The 14,863-nt window shown below is 42.4% G+C and overlaps 1 protein-coding gene, 1 non-coding gene and 2 pseudogenes across 3 annotated transcripts in view; 2 read left to right on the plus strand and 2 right to left on the minus strand.

The window, feature by feature from the left end:
• The window catches only part of PDZD2 (PDZ domain containing 2), a 472,427-nt gene that overhangs the window by 282,985 nt on the left and 174,579 nt on the right, over positions 1-14,863 (minus strand). The gene's annotated exons all lie outside the window — the stretch shown is intronic.
• LOC119621544 (small nucleolar RNA U13) lies at positions 5,462-5,565 on the minus strand. Its single transcript, XR_005238097.1, has one exon. It is a non-coding gene; the product is annotated as a small nucleolar RNA U13 (small nucleolar RNA).
• Positions 6,973-7,547, plus strand: LOC103215091 (large ribosomal subunit protein uL6 pseudogene; annotated as a pseudogene).
• Positions 9,462-9,561, plus strand: LOC119621529 (U6 spliceosomal RNA; annotated as a pseudogene).

Here is a 14,863-nt window from a genome sequence, read left to right on the forward strand (position 1 = left end):
TGGCAACAGAGCAAGACTGTCTCAAAAGTAAAATAAAATAAAATAAAAGGCTGGGTGTGGTGGCTTATGCCTGTAATTCCAGCACTTTGGGGGCCAAGGTGGGCAGATCATGAGGTCAGGAGATTGAGACCATCCTGGCTGACACGGTGAAACTCCGTCTCTACTAAAAAATACAAAATAAATTAGCCAGGTATGATGGCAGGCACCTGTAGTCCAGCTACTTGGGAGGCTGAGGCAGGAGAATGGTGTGAACATGGGAGACGGAGCTTGCAGTGAGCTGAGTTTGCACCACTGCACTCCAGGCTGGGCAACAAAGCGAGACTCTATCTCAAAAAAAAAAAATTTTACTAAGCTGAATATTTTGATATGTGCCTTTATGTATACCGTATTTCAAAGATAAGTTTATTGGAAAAAGCACTTCTGGAATGATAAAAATAAAGACCTCCAAAAATCCACCCCTTTATAAGAGTAACAAAAACACTGGAAAAAAATGACCAAAATCAACTTTTTCAGAACTCTGGAAGTTAGCCAAAAGCTTGAAGCATCACTAGCAGCCACTGAGGCAGAACAAGTTTGGAGACCCCCAAAAACTCTTATCTTCACAGAACTGTTATTACTTGACCTGTCTGACAGCTCTCTGAAAGGCCCCATTTTCAAGGTTTCTCTTTACTTGACTTGATTTGGAGCCGATGCTGCAAGAACAGCCTTATCCCTAGGTCATTTGTTGAAAACAATCCGTGGCAATTGTTTAATATGTGCAGCTGTCTGGGAAAATATCTGCAAATCATGTATCTGTTAAGGAACTTGTATCTAGGCTGTATAAAGAATTCTTACAACTCAATGTAAAAGTGGGTAAAGGATTTAAATAGACATTTCTAGCTGGGCATGGTGGCTCATGCTTATAATCCTAGTGCTTTGGAAGGCTGAGGCATGAAGATCGCTTGAGGCCAGGAGTTTGAGACCAGTCTGGGAAACACAGGAAGACCCCATCTCTACAAAAAAAAATTTTACAAAATTAGCCAGGTGTAGTGGCATGTGCCTGTAGTCCTGGCGATTCAGGAGAATAAGGTGGGAGGATTGCTGGAGCCCAGGAGGTTGAGGCTACAGTGAGCCTCTGCACTGCACTCATGCCACTGCACTCCAGGCTGGGTGACAGAGGAAGACCCTGTCTTAAAAAATAAATAGACATCTCTCCAAAGATGTACAAAGGTTCAAAAATACATGAAAAGGTGTTCAACATGATTAATCATTAGAGAATACAAATCAAAGTCACAGTGTGATACAGTTTCACACCCACTAGGATGGCCAGTCTAATAAAGACAGGTCACAAGTGGTGGCAGGAATGTGGAGAAATTAGAGTCTTTATACACTGCTGGTGGGGATGTAAAATAGTCCTGAAAAACAATTGGCAATTCCTCAAAAAGTTACACATAGAGTTACTATATCACCATCAATTCCATTCTTACCTATATATCCAGGAGAACTGAAAACATACACTCACAAAAGCTGGTACACCAATGTTCACAGCATGATTCATAATAGTCAAAAAGTGGAAATGACCCAAATGTCCACAAATGGATGGATGGTTAAACAAATGTGGTTAAACATATGGAATACTATTTGGCAATATAACGAAGTAAAGTTCTGAATCACACTGAAACATAGATGAGTACTGAAGTCATTACACATTCAGTACAGAAGACCATGTACTGAAATATCTGGAATAGGTAAATCTATGGGAACAGAAAGTAGGTTGCCAGGGGCTTTGAGAAGTGGAGTATGGAGAATGCCTGTAATGGGTATTCGTCTTCTTTTTGGAAGGATAAAAATGTCCTAAAATTAGATATTGGTGATATTCAATGCTGTGAATATATAAAACCACTCAATTGTACATTTTAAAGAATAAATTTTATAGTATGTGAACATCTCAGTAAAGCCATTTTTAAATTATTTTTATTTTTTACTTATATATTTTTTTCAGACAGAGTTTTGCTCTATCACCCAGGCTGGAGTGCAGTGGCGTGATCTCAGCTCACTGCAACCTCTTCCTCCCAGTTCAAGCAATTCTCCTGCCTCAGCCTCCTGAGTAGCTGAGATTACAGGCACATGCCACCATACCCAGCTAATTTTTGTATTTTTAGTAGAGACGGGGTTTTACCATGTTGGCCAGGCTAGTCTCAACCTCCCGATCTGAAGTGATCTACCCACCTCAGCCTCCCAAGGTGCTGGGATTACAGGCGTGAGCCACCATGCCCAGCCTCAGGAAAGCTACTATAAAACAAGAAAGCTTACTTTAAAAATTCCTTCATATCATTATTAATCACAATTACGCCTACAAGGATAAGTCAGTTTTCTAAGACATGGATAAAAGCCCCAGAAAACCAGGGACTTTATATGTTTTATAGAAGAGTATTTCCCCAATATGCAGTTCCAGAGCTGAAACAGTAGGTGGTCAATAAATATCCTTAAATGAATAAATACAGATTGAGAAAGTGTTCGGAACCCAGATTTTCTGATTCCAGGTTCACCCCTCCACAGTGGAGATGTGGCGAGGCAGTGACCTCATGAATAAGGAGCAAGGTGCCCTGGCCAGGATGTCACTTACAGAATTGTTGTTGCTTACTGGAAGGTTATGTTCCTTCCTGGGGAATGGACGTGCTCTCTAGAGGGACAGACACACTATTTGGCAGATGGGTAGCAACTGACAGAGCGTCCTAGCGAAAAAAGACTCAGGTCTTGGAGGCAGGTCACCTCGGCTCGATTCCAGGCTCTGTCTCTGAGAAACGGGTTTGTCGGCCGGGCGCAGTGGCTTAAGCCTGTAATCCCAGCACTTTGGAAGGCCAAGACGGGCGGATCACGAAGTCAGGAGATCGAGATCATCCTGGCTAACACGGTGAAACCCCATCTCTACTAAAAAAAAAAAAAGATTAGATAAACCCTTTTTTTTTTTTTTTTTTTTTTTTTGAGACGGAGTCTCGCTCTGTCGCCCAGGCTGGAGTGCAGTGGCCGGATCTCAGCTCACTGCAAGCTCCGCCTCCCAGGTTCACGCCATTCTCCTGCCTCAGCCTCCCGAGTAGCTGGGACTACAAGCGCCCGCGACCTCGCCCGGCTAGTTTTTTGTATTTTTTAGTAGAGATGGCGTTTCACCGTGTTAGCCAGGATGGTCTCGATCTCCCGACCTCATGAGCTGCCCGTCTCGGCTTCCCAAAGTGCTGGGATTACAGGTGTGAGCCACCGCGCCCGGCCGGTTTATCTAATCTTTCTAAGCCTTATTTCCTCATCTGTGAATGCAGGTAATAATACTTGCCTCTTACCTCATAGGGATGTTGTAAAAAGTAAATGAGAAGCATATACACAATGCATGTGGCTCATTTGGATAATATCTGATAAACATTTTAATTTACATTGATAATATCGAATGAACAAATAGGTTTCAAATATCTTTTTTTTTTTTTTTTTGAGACGGAGCCTTGTTCTGTCACCCAGGCTGGAGTGCAGTGGTGTGATCTCGGCTCACTGCAACCTCTGTCTTCCGAGTTCAAGTGATTCTCCTGCCTCAGCCTCCCAAGTAGCTGGCAATACAGGTGTCTGCTACCACACCTGGCTACTTTTTTTTTGTATTTTTAGTAGAGACAGGGTTGCACCATGTTGGTCAGGCTGGTCTCAAACTCCTGACCTCAAATGATCCGCCCACCTCGGCTTCCCAAAGTGCTGGGATTACAGACATGAGTCACCGCAGCTGGCCTCAAATATCTTGTAAAAAATAAAAGGGAGACAGGTCAGTGGTTGTTTTCAGACTTTGCAGGGAACGGTTGGGAGCCTCACTCCTACCCTCCCCACCACGGTGGCATTGAGCAAGGCAGAGAAAAAAACTCCTCCGCAGAGCAGCTCCCACTCCCCAGCAGCCCACAGCCCGGCATGAAACCGACACCATTATCCTGGGGGTGTGGCAGGAGAAAAGGCAGGAAACAGGAAACGCTTTGCCTCACCTTGAGAGAGAAGAGGGACCCAGGTATTTATATCTCCAGAGACCAAATATCTTTTCCCCTCTGTATTGCAATGGTGCTACATTTGTTTTTTCTAATTAAAAAGGAGTACATTGAGGGGCAACTGAACTTGAATTGGTTCTCATCAGGAGCTACTGTAAACTCAGTCTTCCTGTTCATTAAAAGAAAAGAAAAAAAAAAAGCTTTCCTTTTGCTTGACACCTGTTAATAGCATGCCTGTGGAAATAAGTAACCATGCTCGAAAATAATCTCCAATGGCGGGATGGAAACAGTCGTTGTGATTGTTTAAGATATAATATATGTAAAGCAAGCAGCACCGTGGTTAGCATGTTGTTGGTACTCAGGAAATGGTAACTATTATTTAAAACACTTTTTCCTTAAATGCTCTGCTGGTGTAGTGCGCACTACCGTGGACTAAACTTAACTGAATAGTGCCCTCCAGAGGCCACTGGAATTCAACTGTGCTGACAGTTGAAAGGAGGTCTGGAGAAAGACCACAAATACCATTCAATTGTCTTTTACATTGATGCGGAGTCAGCACCACAGCCTGGTGTCCCAGGATGTATTAGAACATGACCGACTGTCTGATTTGTCACCCACAGCAGCCTTTCTTTGGCCAGGGCTTATTTGTTTGCAAGGGACACTTATGAAGACATGGAGATCTTGGGGAAACAAGTCCAGCTAGGGACCGTGGGAACTGGTGCTGGGAACTGCCAGCCCCAGGAAGGTACTGTCCCATCCCTTTTTCTGGGGACACTGTCTGTCATCCCTGTCCTTTTCTGTATGTCCACTCTGTGTTCCTCTAAAGAAACCAGCTTCCTCTTGACGTCTGCCATGCAGTAACTGTAGCACGGGCATGTGGCTCTGGCTCTTTCTGGACATGAATCCAGATGTGGTTCTGTTTGGTCTTCCAGCTCATCTCACACAGCAAAGCAGCTTGGTCTCTCACTGGCTTGACTCCAGATTTTCAGGAGATTAAACTGGTTGTCAGTCAAGTCTAATGGCTGGATTTAGTCTGTCTATCCCTGGTGGCTGGCCAGGAGGTGGAGGTGGGGATGAGTGTGCGTGTGTAGGGAGACAGGCCAGTGTCATGTGATACTAAACAAATTTAGCACATATGGAACTACAGGAAGGGTAAGTATGTCAAAGGGTCTGTTTTTCTACAAACACGGAGCTAGTATTTATATTTATAGTATTTATAGAGCTTTACCATGTGCCATGCACTGTCTTAAGAACTTTCTAAGCATCATTTCATTTAATCCTAAAAGCCTCCTATGACATTTGATCCTGCAGTCATTCCCTATGAAGTAACTGCTGATAACAATGTTTGTGTATCTTTCCATAATTTCCTAATGCATTTTATTTCCATTTTAAAGATGAGGGAACCAAACCTTAGAAAGTTTAAGCCAAGATTTAAGCCAAGGCAGTCTGATTCTTTTTTTTTTTTTTTCCCAGGTTAGACAGGTAATGTACTGACATTGTAACCAGGTTTGAGGGTGGCACATCTCACACACGTGTGTGAACACCCAGTCATCATACTCACAAACTACAAAAGGATCAAGGCAGGCTGATTCTAAAGCCAGGATGTTCAACACTCACCCCACCTTCCTCCTAGTGCAGCCCCTATGGCATGGTAGATAATTTTGCTATGCAGAAAAAACATCGGGGGTCTGGTTCTCAGGGAGGTTACAGTCTGGTTAAGGAAGGCAAGATTTATACACGCAAAACAATGAGTAAATGACAGGAGAGGGATCAAGTACTAAATTGCATGTTGCCATTATATTTGTTTTCTATTGCTATGTAACAAAGTCCCACAAATGTAGAAGCCTTAGAGCAATACCCATTTATTAGCCCACGGTTCTGTAGTTAATGATACAGCTATGGCATGGCTGGGCTTGCGTTGACTGGAGCTGCCAACAATCTCATCTGGGGCTCAGGGACCTTTTTGAAGGGGTTAAAATATGCTATCCTGGAATACTGATTGTTTCAGTTAAAGGCACTTGAAAAACAGCAGGTGCAAAAAGATCGCTTTGACCTTCATGCTGTTTCTTAAAAGCAGAAGATTAAATTCCCATGTGAAAGATGCCCTCCCTATACTAGTAAGATGCAACATCCTTGCCATCAAGGACGATCAAGTTGAAGTCAAGGAAATTCTGCACAAAGAAGCCTTTCTCTTCCTATTTTCCTACCCTATTAACTATCCTAGCGCGAGCCCCTTGGCCTTACACATGTTCACAGTTCTACTATTGTGTCCAATCCAGAATGGAAGAAACTGACAATACTTGTTTCTTTGGGTCTTTATTATTTTAGGAAGGGCTCCTGTAAAACATCTGTGAAGAAACATGTATGCTTTTTTCCTGTTAATCTATCTTATCTCAATTCTCAGGACCGTTAAGAGGATGGAGGTGGTTTTCCTGCCCCTATATCTTCCCAGATCACCGCTTGGTGGCAGAGCTCAATTCTTTGTGGTTGTAGGCCTGAGGTACCTTTTTCCTGTAAGTTGCCAATCAGGGACTGCTTTCAGCTCCTAGAGGTTGCACTTCTCCATCTGCAGTTCACAGTGCGGGTTATTTGCTTTCCTCTAGGCCAGCTGGAGCATTTCTCTGTTACTTCTGTTACCAGCCAAACTCTCTGCTTTGTTTGTTTTGCTTGTTTGTTTTTTGAGACAGAGTCTCTGTCTCCCAGGCTGGAGTGCAGTGGCGTGATCTTGGCTCACTGTAGCCTCTGCCTCCTGGGTTCAAGTGATTCTTGCCTCCCAAGTAATTGGGATTACAGGCGCATGCCACCATACCAAGCTAATTTTTTTCTATTTTTAGTAAAGACAGGTTTCACCATGCTGGCCCTGCTGGTCTCGATCTCCTTACCTTGTGATCCACCCACCTCGGCCCCCCAAAGTGCTGGAATTACAGGCGTGAGCCACAAAAGATGCTTTTTTTTTTTTTTTTTGGCCACATCTACTGTGAGCATGAAAACCATTCTCGGCAATCAGACTGTCGACATTCCAGAAAATGTTGATACTACTCTAAAGGGATGCAGAGTTATTGTGAACAGCCCCAGAGGAACCCTGAGGAGGGACTTCAATCACATCAACGTAGAACTCAGTCTTCTTGGAAAGAAAAAAAAGAGGCCCCAGGTTGACAAATGGTGGGGTAACAGAAAGGAGCTGGCTACCGTTTGGACCATCTGTAGTCATGTACAGAACATGATCAAGGGTGTTACACTGGGCGGGCTTCCGTTACAAGATGAGGTCTGTGTATGTGCACTTCCCCATCAACAGCATTATCCAGGAGAATGCGTCTCTTGTTGAAATCCAAAATTTCTTGGGTGAAAATCTGCAGGGTTCGAATGAAGCCAGGTATTCCTTGTTCAGTATCTCAAGCTCAGAAAGATGAATTAAATCCTTGAAGGAAATGACATTGAGCTTGTTTCAAATTCAGCGGCTTTGATTCAGCAAGCCACAACGTTAAAAACAAGGATATCAGGAAATTTTTGGATGGTATCTATGTCTCTGAAAAAGGAACCATTCAGGAGGTTGATTAATAAGACCTAAGAGTTGTCCAGCTACAGAAACAAGATGCCAGATGCTTCCTAAGACCTATATGTGATATTTAAATAATGCAATAAAAGACCTATTGATTTGGAAAAAAAGAAAACAAACTACAAAAAAATTAGCCAGGTGTGGTAGTGTGCACCTGCAGTCCTAGCTACCTGGGGGGCTGAGGTGGGAGGATCATTTGAGCCCAAGAGATTGCAGTGAGCTGAGATCATGCCATGCACTCCAGCCTGGGTGACAAAGTGAGACCCTGTCTCAAAAAAAAGAGTGTGTGAAAAAAAGTGGGTGTATGTACACATATAAATCATAATAAATCATCCCATTACTGGGTATATACCCAAAGGATTATAAATCATTCTATTATAAAGACACATGCACATGTATGTTTATTGCAGCACTATTTACAATAGCAATGACTTGGAACCAGCCCAAATGCCCATCAATGATAGACTGGATAAAGAAAATGTGGCACGTATACACCATGGAATAATATGCAGCCATAAAAAAGAATGAGTTCATGTCCTTTGCAGGGACATGGATGAAGCTGGAAACCATCATTCTCAGCAAACTGACACAGGAACAGAAAACCAAAACCGCATGTTCTCACTCCTAAGTAGGAGTTGAACAATGAGAACACATGGACACAGGGAACATCACACACCGGGGCCTATCAGGGGATGGGGGGCAAGGAGAGGGAGAGCATTAGGACAAACACCTAATGCATGTGGGGCTTAAAACCTAGAGGATGGGTTGATGGGCATGGCAAACCACCATGACACATGTATACCTATGTAACAAATCTGCACGTTCTGCACCTGTATCCCAGAACTTAAAGTACAAAAAAAAAAAAAAAAAAAAAAAATCATGGCCAGGCACAGTGGCTCACGCCTGTAATTCCAGCACTTTGGGAGGCCAAGGCAGGTGGATCACGAGGTCAAGAGATCAAGACCATCCTGGTCAAGATGGTGAAACCCCGTCTCTACTAAAAATGAAAGAATTAGCTGAGTGTGGCCTGCAGTCTCAGCTATTTGGGAGGCTGAGGCAGGAGAATCACTTGAACCCAGGAGGCAGAGGTTGCAGTGAGCTGAGATCTCGCCACTACACTCCAGCCTGGGTGATAGAGTGAGAGTTCGTCTCAAAAAAAAAACAACATAATAACTCAAACCTCACAAATTGAAGAAAATTAATGATTAATAAATGGTATTTAGATAATTAGATAGTAATTTAGAAAAAAATTAGATTTATAATTTCCATCAAAATAAATGCCCATTAAATTAAAATTTAAATTTTAAAGATAAATTTAAAAATGTAATCACTAAAATTGGTAGAAGAGAGTTGTGGGTCTTTGGGAAAATGACATCATCCTAAGATCTGAAGAAGTGAAAAGATGATTATAAAAGAAAAAAATCAGACTTGCCTACAGAGATAGTTAAAACTTCCATATAGTAATAACAACATTTAAAAGATTAAGGAGAGTTTTAACTATATGGGGTAAAAAGAGTAAGATCTATAATATCTAAATGCATATCCAGTGCTGCAGATGAGGGCCCCAAGAGATAATGGACAAAGGACATGAATAGATTGTTTAGATGACAAGTAAAATAAAATAGAAAAAAAAAATTAGGGCAAAATAGCCAAACTTCCTGATCAAATAAGTGCAAATTAAAACTACAAAATGAGCCATATTTCAATTAAGAAAACATACATTTAAATTATAATACCCAACCTGGAAATGCTTCTGGAACTCTGGCATTCATATATTATTGGTAGGGGTGTAATTTGGTAAAATTATTTGTATAAAACAATTTGGCAAAAATGTCCTTTGATGTAATAATACCTTCATTCCATGAAATTTGTCCTAAAAGGATGGTTCAAAAGGAAAAAAATAGTCATGTTCACAAGCATTTTAAGCAGCACATATACTAAAATTGGAACAATACAGAGAAGATTAGCATGGCCCTTACCCAAGGATAAAAAAATAAAAATTAAAAAAAAAGTTGCCAGGCGCGGTGGCTCACACCTATAATCCCAGCACTTTGGGAGGTCAAGGCGGGAGGATCACAAGGTCAGGAGATTGAGACCATCCTGGCTAACACGGTGAAACCCCGTCTCTATTAAAAATACAAAAATAAATTAGCTGGGCATGGTGGCGGGTGCCTGTAGTCCCAGCTACTGGGAGGCTGGGCAGGAGAATGGTGTGAACCCAGAAGGCGGAGCTTGCAGTGAGCCGAGATCTGGCCACTGCACTCCAGCCTGGGTGACAGAGCAAGACTTGGTCTCAAAAAAAAAAAAAAAAAGTTAAAAAAAATGAATGCCATGTTAAGTATAACACTGACAAACCGGCAAGGACAGAAAGAACATGCTTACCTAAGTTATCAGTGATGATTATACCTATCAAGACCACTTAATAAGGAGGAACGAGTTCGAGTTCAAATGTGTTAAGTGAAAAAGCGTAGCCACACCAGACCAATCTGGTTCCACTTTTATGTAAAAAGATCAAGAGCTGTTTTTCGTTTGCCATGGACCCTCAAGTCACATGAACTCAGCATGCCTGCATGAACCAAGCCTGCAACCACAGGAAGAGCCTAAGTGCCTGGGCTGAGGAGTGGGACAGAATTAAGAAGTGGACACTGTATGGCAGGATCCAGAATCCAATCAGATCGAGCTCTGGCATCACCCCATGGTCAGATCCAATCATATCATGTATCCCAGCATCACCTCATTGCAAGATCCAATCAGGTTACACCTCATTACCGGACCCAGCCCCCAGCTTGGGGAGGCAGTGCTTTGGGAGCTATCCCTGGTATTCTCCTTACTTGACTTGTTGCAAGGAATAAAATCCCTTGCCAAATCCTCCTTCATTGTCATATTGGGCTGTCACCTGTCAAGTGACTGAACCTACCCATTGTGTGGGTATGAAAAGGTTAACAGAGAATTCTGCATGTAGTATGATTCAAAGTAATTCTTATGGTGTTTGTGAAGCTGTGAGAAAAACAGCACTTTTGTATATTGTCAGTGGGGATACAAATTAGCATAATCTCTTAGGGAAAGCAATTTGCAACAGGAATAACAAATTTAAAATGTGATTTATTTGAGGATCCCACTTCTAGGAATTTATCCATTACATACACTCATACATATACACAGAGATACATGAACATACAATTTATTGCAGTTTTTTGGGTTTTTTCGAGACGGAGTCTCACTCTTTTGCCCAGGCTGGAGTGCAGTGGCATGATCCTGGCTCACTGCAACCTCAGCCTCCCAGGTTCTATCAATTTTCCTGTCTCAACCTCCTGAGTAGCTGGGATTACAGGTGCATGTCACCACTTGCAGCTAATTTTTGTATTTTTAGTAGAGACAGGGTTTTACCATATTGATCAGGCTGGTCTTGAATTCCTGACCTCAGGTGATCCACCCACCTCAGCCTCACAAAGTGCTGGGATTATAGGTGTGGGCCACCGCACCCAGCCCAGAATTCTGGACACAGCAAAAAAGACTATACAATAAAAACACCGACTAGTTGGTGACTGATCAAATAAATCACATGAGAAACCTCCAGTGGGATACTATACAGCTGTTAAAAAGAACGAGAGACAAAGTGACATGTTCTGATTTGAAACAAGTGCTAAGATGGGTTTTTAAGATTTAAAGAAAAAAGGTTAAGATTCAGAATAGTGTGGATCGTGTGCCCCATTGTGTAAAAAAGACGTTAACACAGAATACTTGTAGATGCTTAGAGAATTCTTGGAAAGATACTGGTAATAGAGTGAGGCTTGGGGTACAGCTGGTGGTAGTAACAAGAGAATGGAGGTCTGAACTGAGGAAACTTTTCACTTACTGTCCTTCCATTCTATTGCATGCACATGGTAAAACTTTCTTTTCCAATGAAAGGAATCAACAAAGGTAGTCTGAAAATATATATATTGTAGATGAACATAGATTAGAAGGAAACAGAAAAATTGTATCTGTTGAGTTAGCATGATAGAGCTGTAGGCACATGGTCACAGATTAGATCTTAACATAGAAAAATTAAATTAATGGAGAATTAGTGTAGGCGAATCACAAGTTGTTCTTTTCTTTAAAGTGCTGTTTTAATGTTGCCATTGAAATAAATAAAAATTAGTGTGGGAGGAGAGACGGGGTACCTGAGGAATTAATAGAATTATAAACATGTTGTTCTAAAATGAACAAACAGGAGAAGAATGAGCACAGAGAGCTTGCAAATGGTCCAGGGAGCAAGCACTTAGCAAGAGGTGCCAGTGCATCTGTGCCTGGTAGGGTAGTTGGCCAGGACACACTGACTCCTCTCCTTGGGAACTCAAGGGTCAGACCTAGAGAACAAGAGAGGAGAAACTGGAGTGGAGGAGTTAGAAGAAGGTCTGGTTTGCAGATCCCAAGGAAAATCAGTTCTCTGGAGAGGATGAGTGGCAGGCACAGGGTAGATGAGAGACATCTAGATCCTGTAGATCTCAAGAGACACCTTCCTCAGGAGGGCAGGGCTAAACTCTCTACTTGTGAGATAGTCATCTTTTCAAATTTTGATTTTTCATGACTGTCAGTAAAAAACGAAAATTGAGAGGCTGGGTGTGGTGGCTCACGCCTATAATCCCAACACTTTGGGCCGCTGAGGAAGGTGGATTGCTTGAGCCCAGGAGTTCAAGACCAACCTTGGCAACATAGCGAAACCCTGTCTCTAAAAAAGATACAAAAAATTAGCCAGGCCTGGTGACATGCACCTGTAGACCCAGCTACTCGTGAGGCTGAGGTGGGAGGATCACCTGAGTCCGGGAAGTTGAGGCTGCAGTGAGTCATGATCATGCCATTGCACTCCAGCTTAGGTGACAGACAGAGACCTTGTCTCAAAAAAAGGCCAGGTGCAGTGGCTCACACTTATAATCCCAGTACTTTGGGAGGCCAAGGCAGGCGGATCACCTGAGATCATGAATTCAAGACCAGCCTTACCAACATGGTAAAATCCTGTCTCTACTAAAAATACAAAAATTAGCCAAACATGGTGGCATGTGCCTGTAGTCCCAGCTACCTGGGAAGCTGAGGTAGGAGAACTGCTTGAACCCGGGAGGCCGAGGATGCAGTGAGTTGAGATCATGCCACTGCACTCCAGCCCTAGCAACAGAGCTAGACTCCATCTCAAAAAAAAAAAAAAAAAGGAAGAAAAGAAAATTGAACATGCATCCCCAATATATGTGTATTTATTTATTTAATGCATACATATATTATTGTGTGAATATATTATATGCATTATAAAACATGAAAAAGTTATTTTAAAAAGATAGTTTGGCTGAGTGCAGTGGCTCATGCTTATAATCCCAGCGCTTTGGAAGGCGGAGGCGAGTGGATCACTTGAGGTCAGGAGTTCAAGATCAGCCTGGCCAACATGGTGAAGCCTCGTCTCTACCAAAAACACAAAAATTAGCCGGGCATGAAGGTACATACTTGTAATCCCAGCTACTTGAGAGGCTGAGGTGGGAGAATCACTTGAACCTGAAGGCAGAGGCTGCAGTGAGCCGAGATCGTACCACTGCATTCCAGCCTGGGTGACACAGTGAGACTCTGTCTCAAAAAAAAAAAAAAATATATATATATATATATATATAAAAATATACATATATATAAATATATATATAAAAAATATAAATATATATACATATAAATAAATAAACCTAAAGTGCTTAATATTTTAAAAGCTATGTACTTAAGTATACTTCAAGATTTTCAAAAACTTGGTTTAACATTTTGGGATGTGATAATCCAGAAGTATAGCTTCAAGTAATTTCATAACAAACAGGTGCTACTTTTTCTTTTTTTTTTTTTGAGACAGAGTCTCCCTCTGTTCCCCAGGCTGGAATGCAGTGGTGCAGTCGCAGCTCACTGCAGCCTCTGCCTCTGGGTTCAAGGGATCCTCCCACCTCAGTCTCCCAAGTAGCTGAGATTACAGGGATCCACCACCACGGCTGGCTAATTTTTGTATTTTTAGTAGAGATGGGGTTTAACCATGTTGGTCAGGCTGCTCTTGAACTCCTGACCTCAAGTAATCTGCCCACCTCAGCCTCCCAAAGTGCTGGGATTACAGGTGTGAGCCACCACACCAGGCTGGATGCGGCGGTTTTTTTGTTTGTTTTTTTTTTTTTTTTGAGATGGAGTCTGGCTCTCTCACCCAGACTGGAGTGCAGTGGCGCGATCTTGGCTCACTGCAAGCTCCGCCTCCCGGGTCACGCCATTCTCCTGCCTCGGCCTCCCGAGTGACTGGGACTACAGGTGTCTGCCAGCACGCCCGGCTAATTCTTTTTTTTTTGTATTTTTGGTAGAGACGGGGTTTCACCGTCCTTGCCAGGATTGTCTCGATTTCCTAACCTCATGATCCGCCTGCCTCCGCCTCCCAAAGTGCTGGAATTACAGGCATGAGCCACCGATCCTGGCCTGGATGCTGCTTTTAACAGCTGCCATAGCTGAAGATACCTCACAAGGATACATAGATTCAAATGGAAGAAATATGTTAGTGGCATTGATTATGATTTAATCAATCATAATATCATTTTCCAACCCTATCCACCACCTGTGCTTTGGTTTTGGTTGAAATTGTGCATTGACTTTGTCAAGTTTTTCTTGCAAACTCTGAAGTTACTGTACTTTTAATAGTTTTTAACATATAGCTCCTCTAAAATTCTTTGGAAGGTTTAAAAATATAAAATTTTGCTCTCAAGATTTTAAAGATGCATCTGAAACTTTTTGTTGGCAAATGTTAACATTTTTGTAAAAAAAAAAAAAAAAGTCTTATCACTATGGAAACATTTCCTAATATCCATATTGAAATTGCCCTTTGCATAGCATGGCTTTCTTTCAAAAAGTAGTTATTTTCTTACTTATTGTTACAACGTCATCTTTACCTTGGAGAGACATGGGTTTGTCCTTGCAAAAATAGCCTCCAGGAAGGAGGCCACTGGGAACTACTGTACTTGGCTTCAGAGATAAGGTCCTCAAATTTGAACCACTTGTCTTTTTCGTAGAAGAAAAATCACAGTCATTTTTTTTTTTGAGGTGGAGTCTCACTCTATCGCCCAGGCTGGAGTGCAGTGGTGCCATGTCGGCTCACTGCATGCTCTGCCTCCCGGGTTCATGCCATTCTCCTGCCTCAGCCTCCTGAGTAGCTGGGACTACAGGTGCCTGCCACCATGGTTGGCTAATTTTTTGTATTTTTCATAGAGACGGGGTTTCACTGTGTTAGCCAGGATGGTCCTGATATCCTGACCTTGTGATCTGCCCGCCTCAGCCTCCCAAAGTG

This window comes from Chlorocebus sabaeus, chromosome 4, assembly GCF_047675955.1.
Source record: "Chlorocebus sabaeus isolate Y175 chromosome 4, mChlSab1.0.hap1, whole genome shotgun sequence".
Classification (NCBI taxonomy): domain Eukaryota; kingdom Metazoa; phylum Chordata; class Mammalia; order Primates; family Cercopithecidae; genus Chlorocebus; species Chlorocebus sabaeus.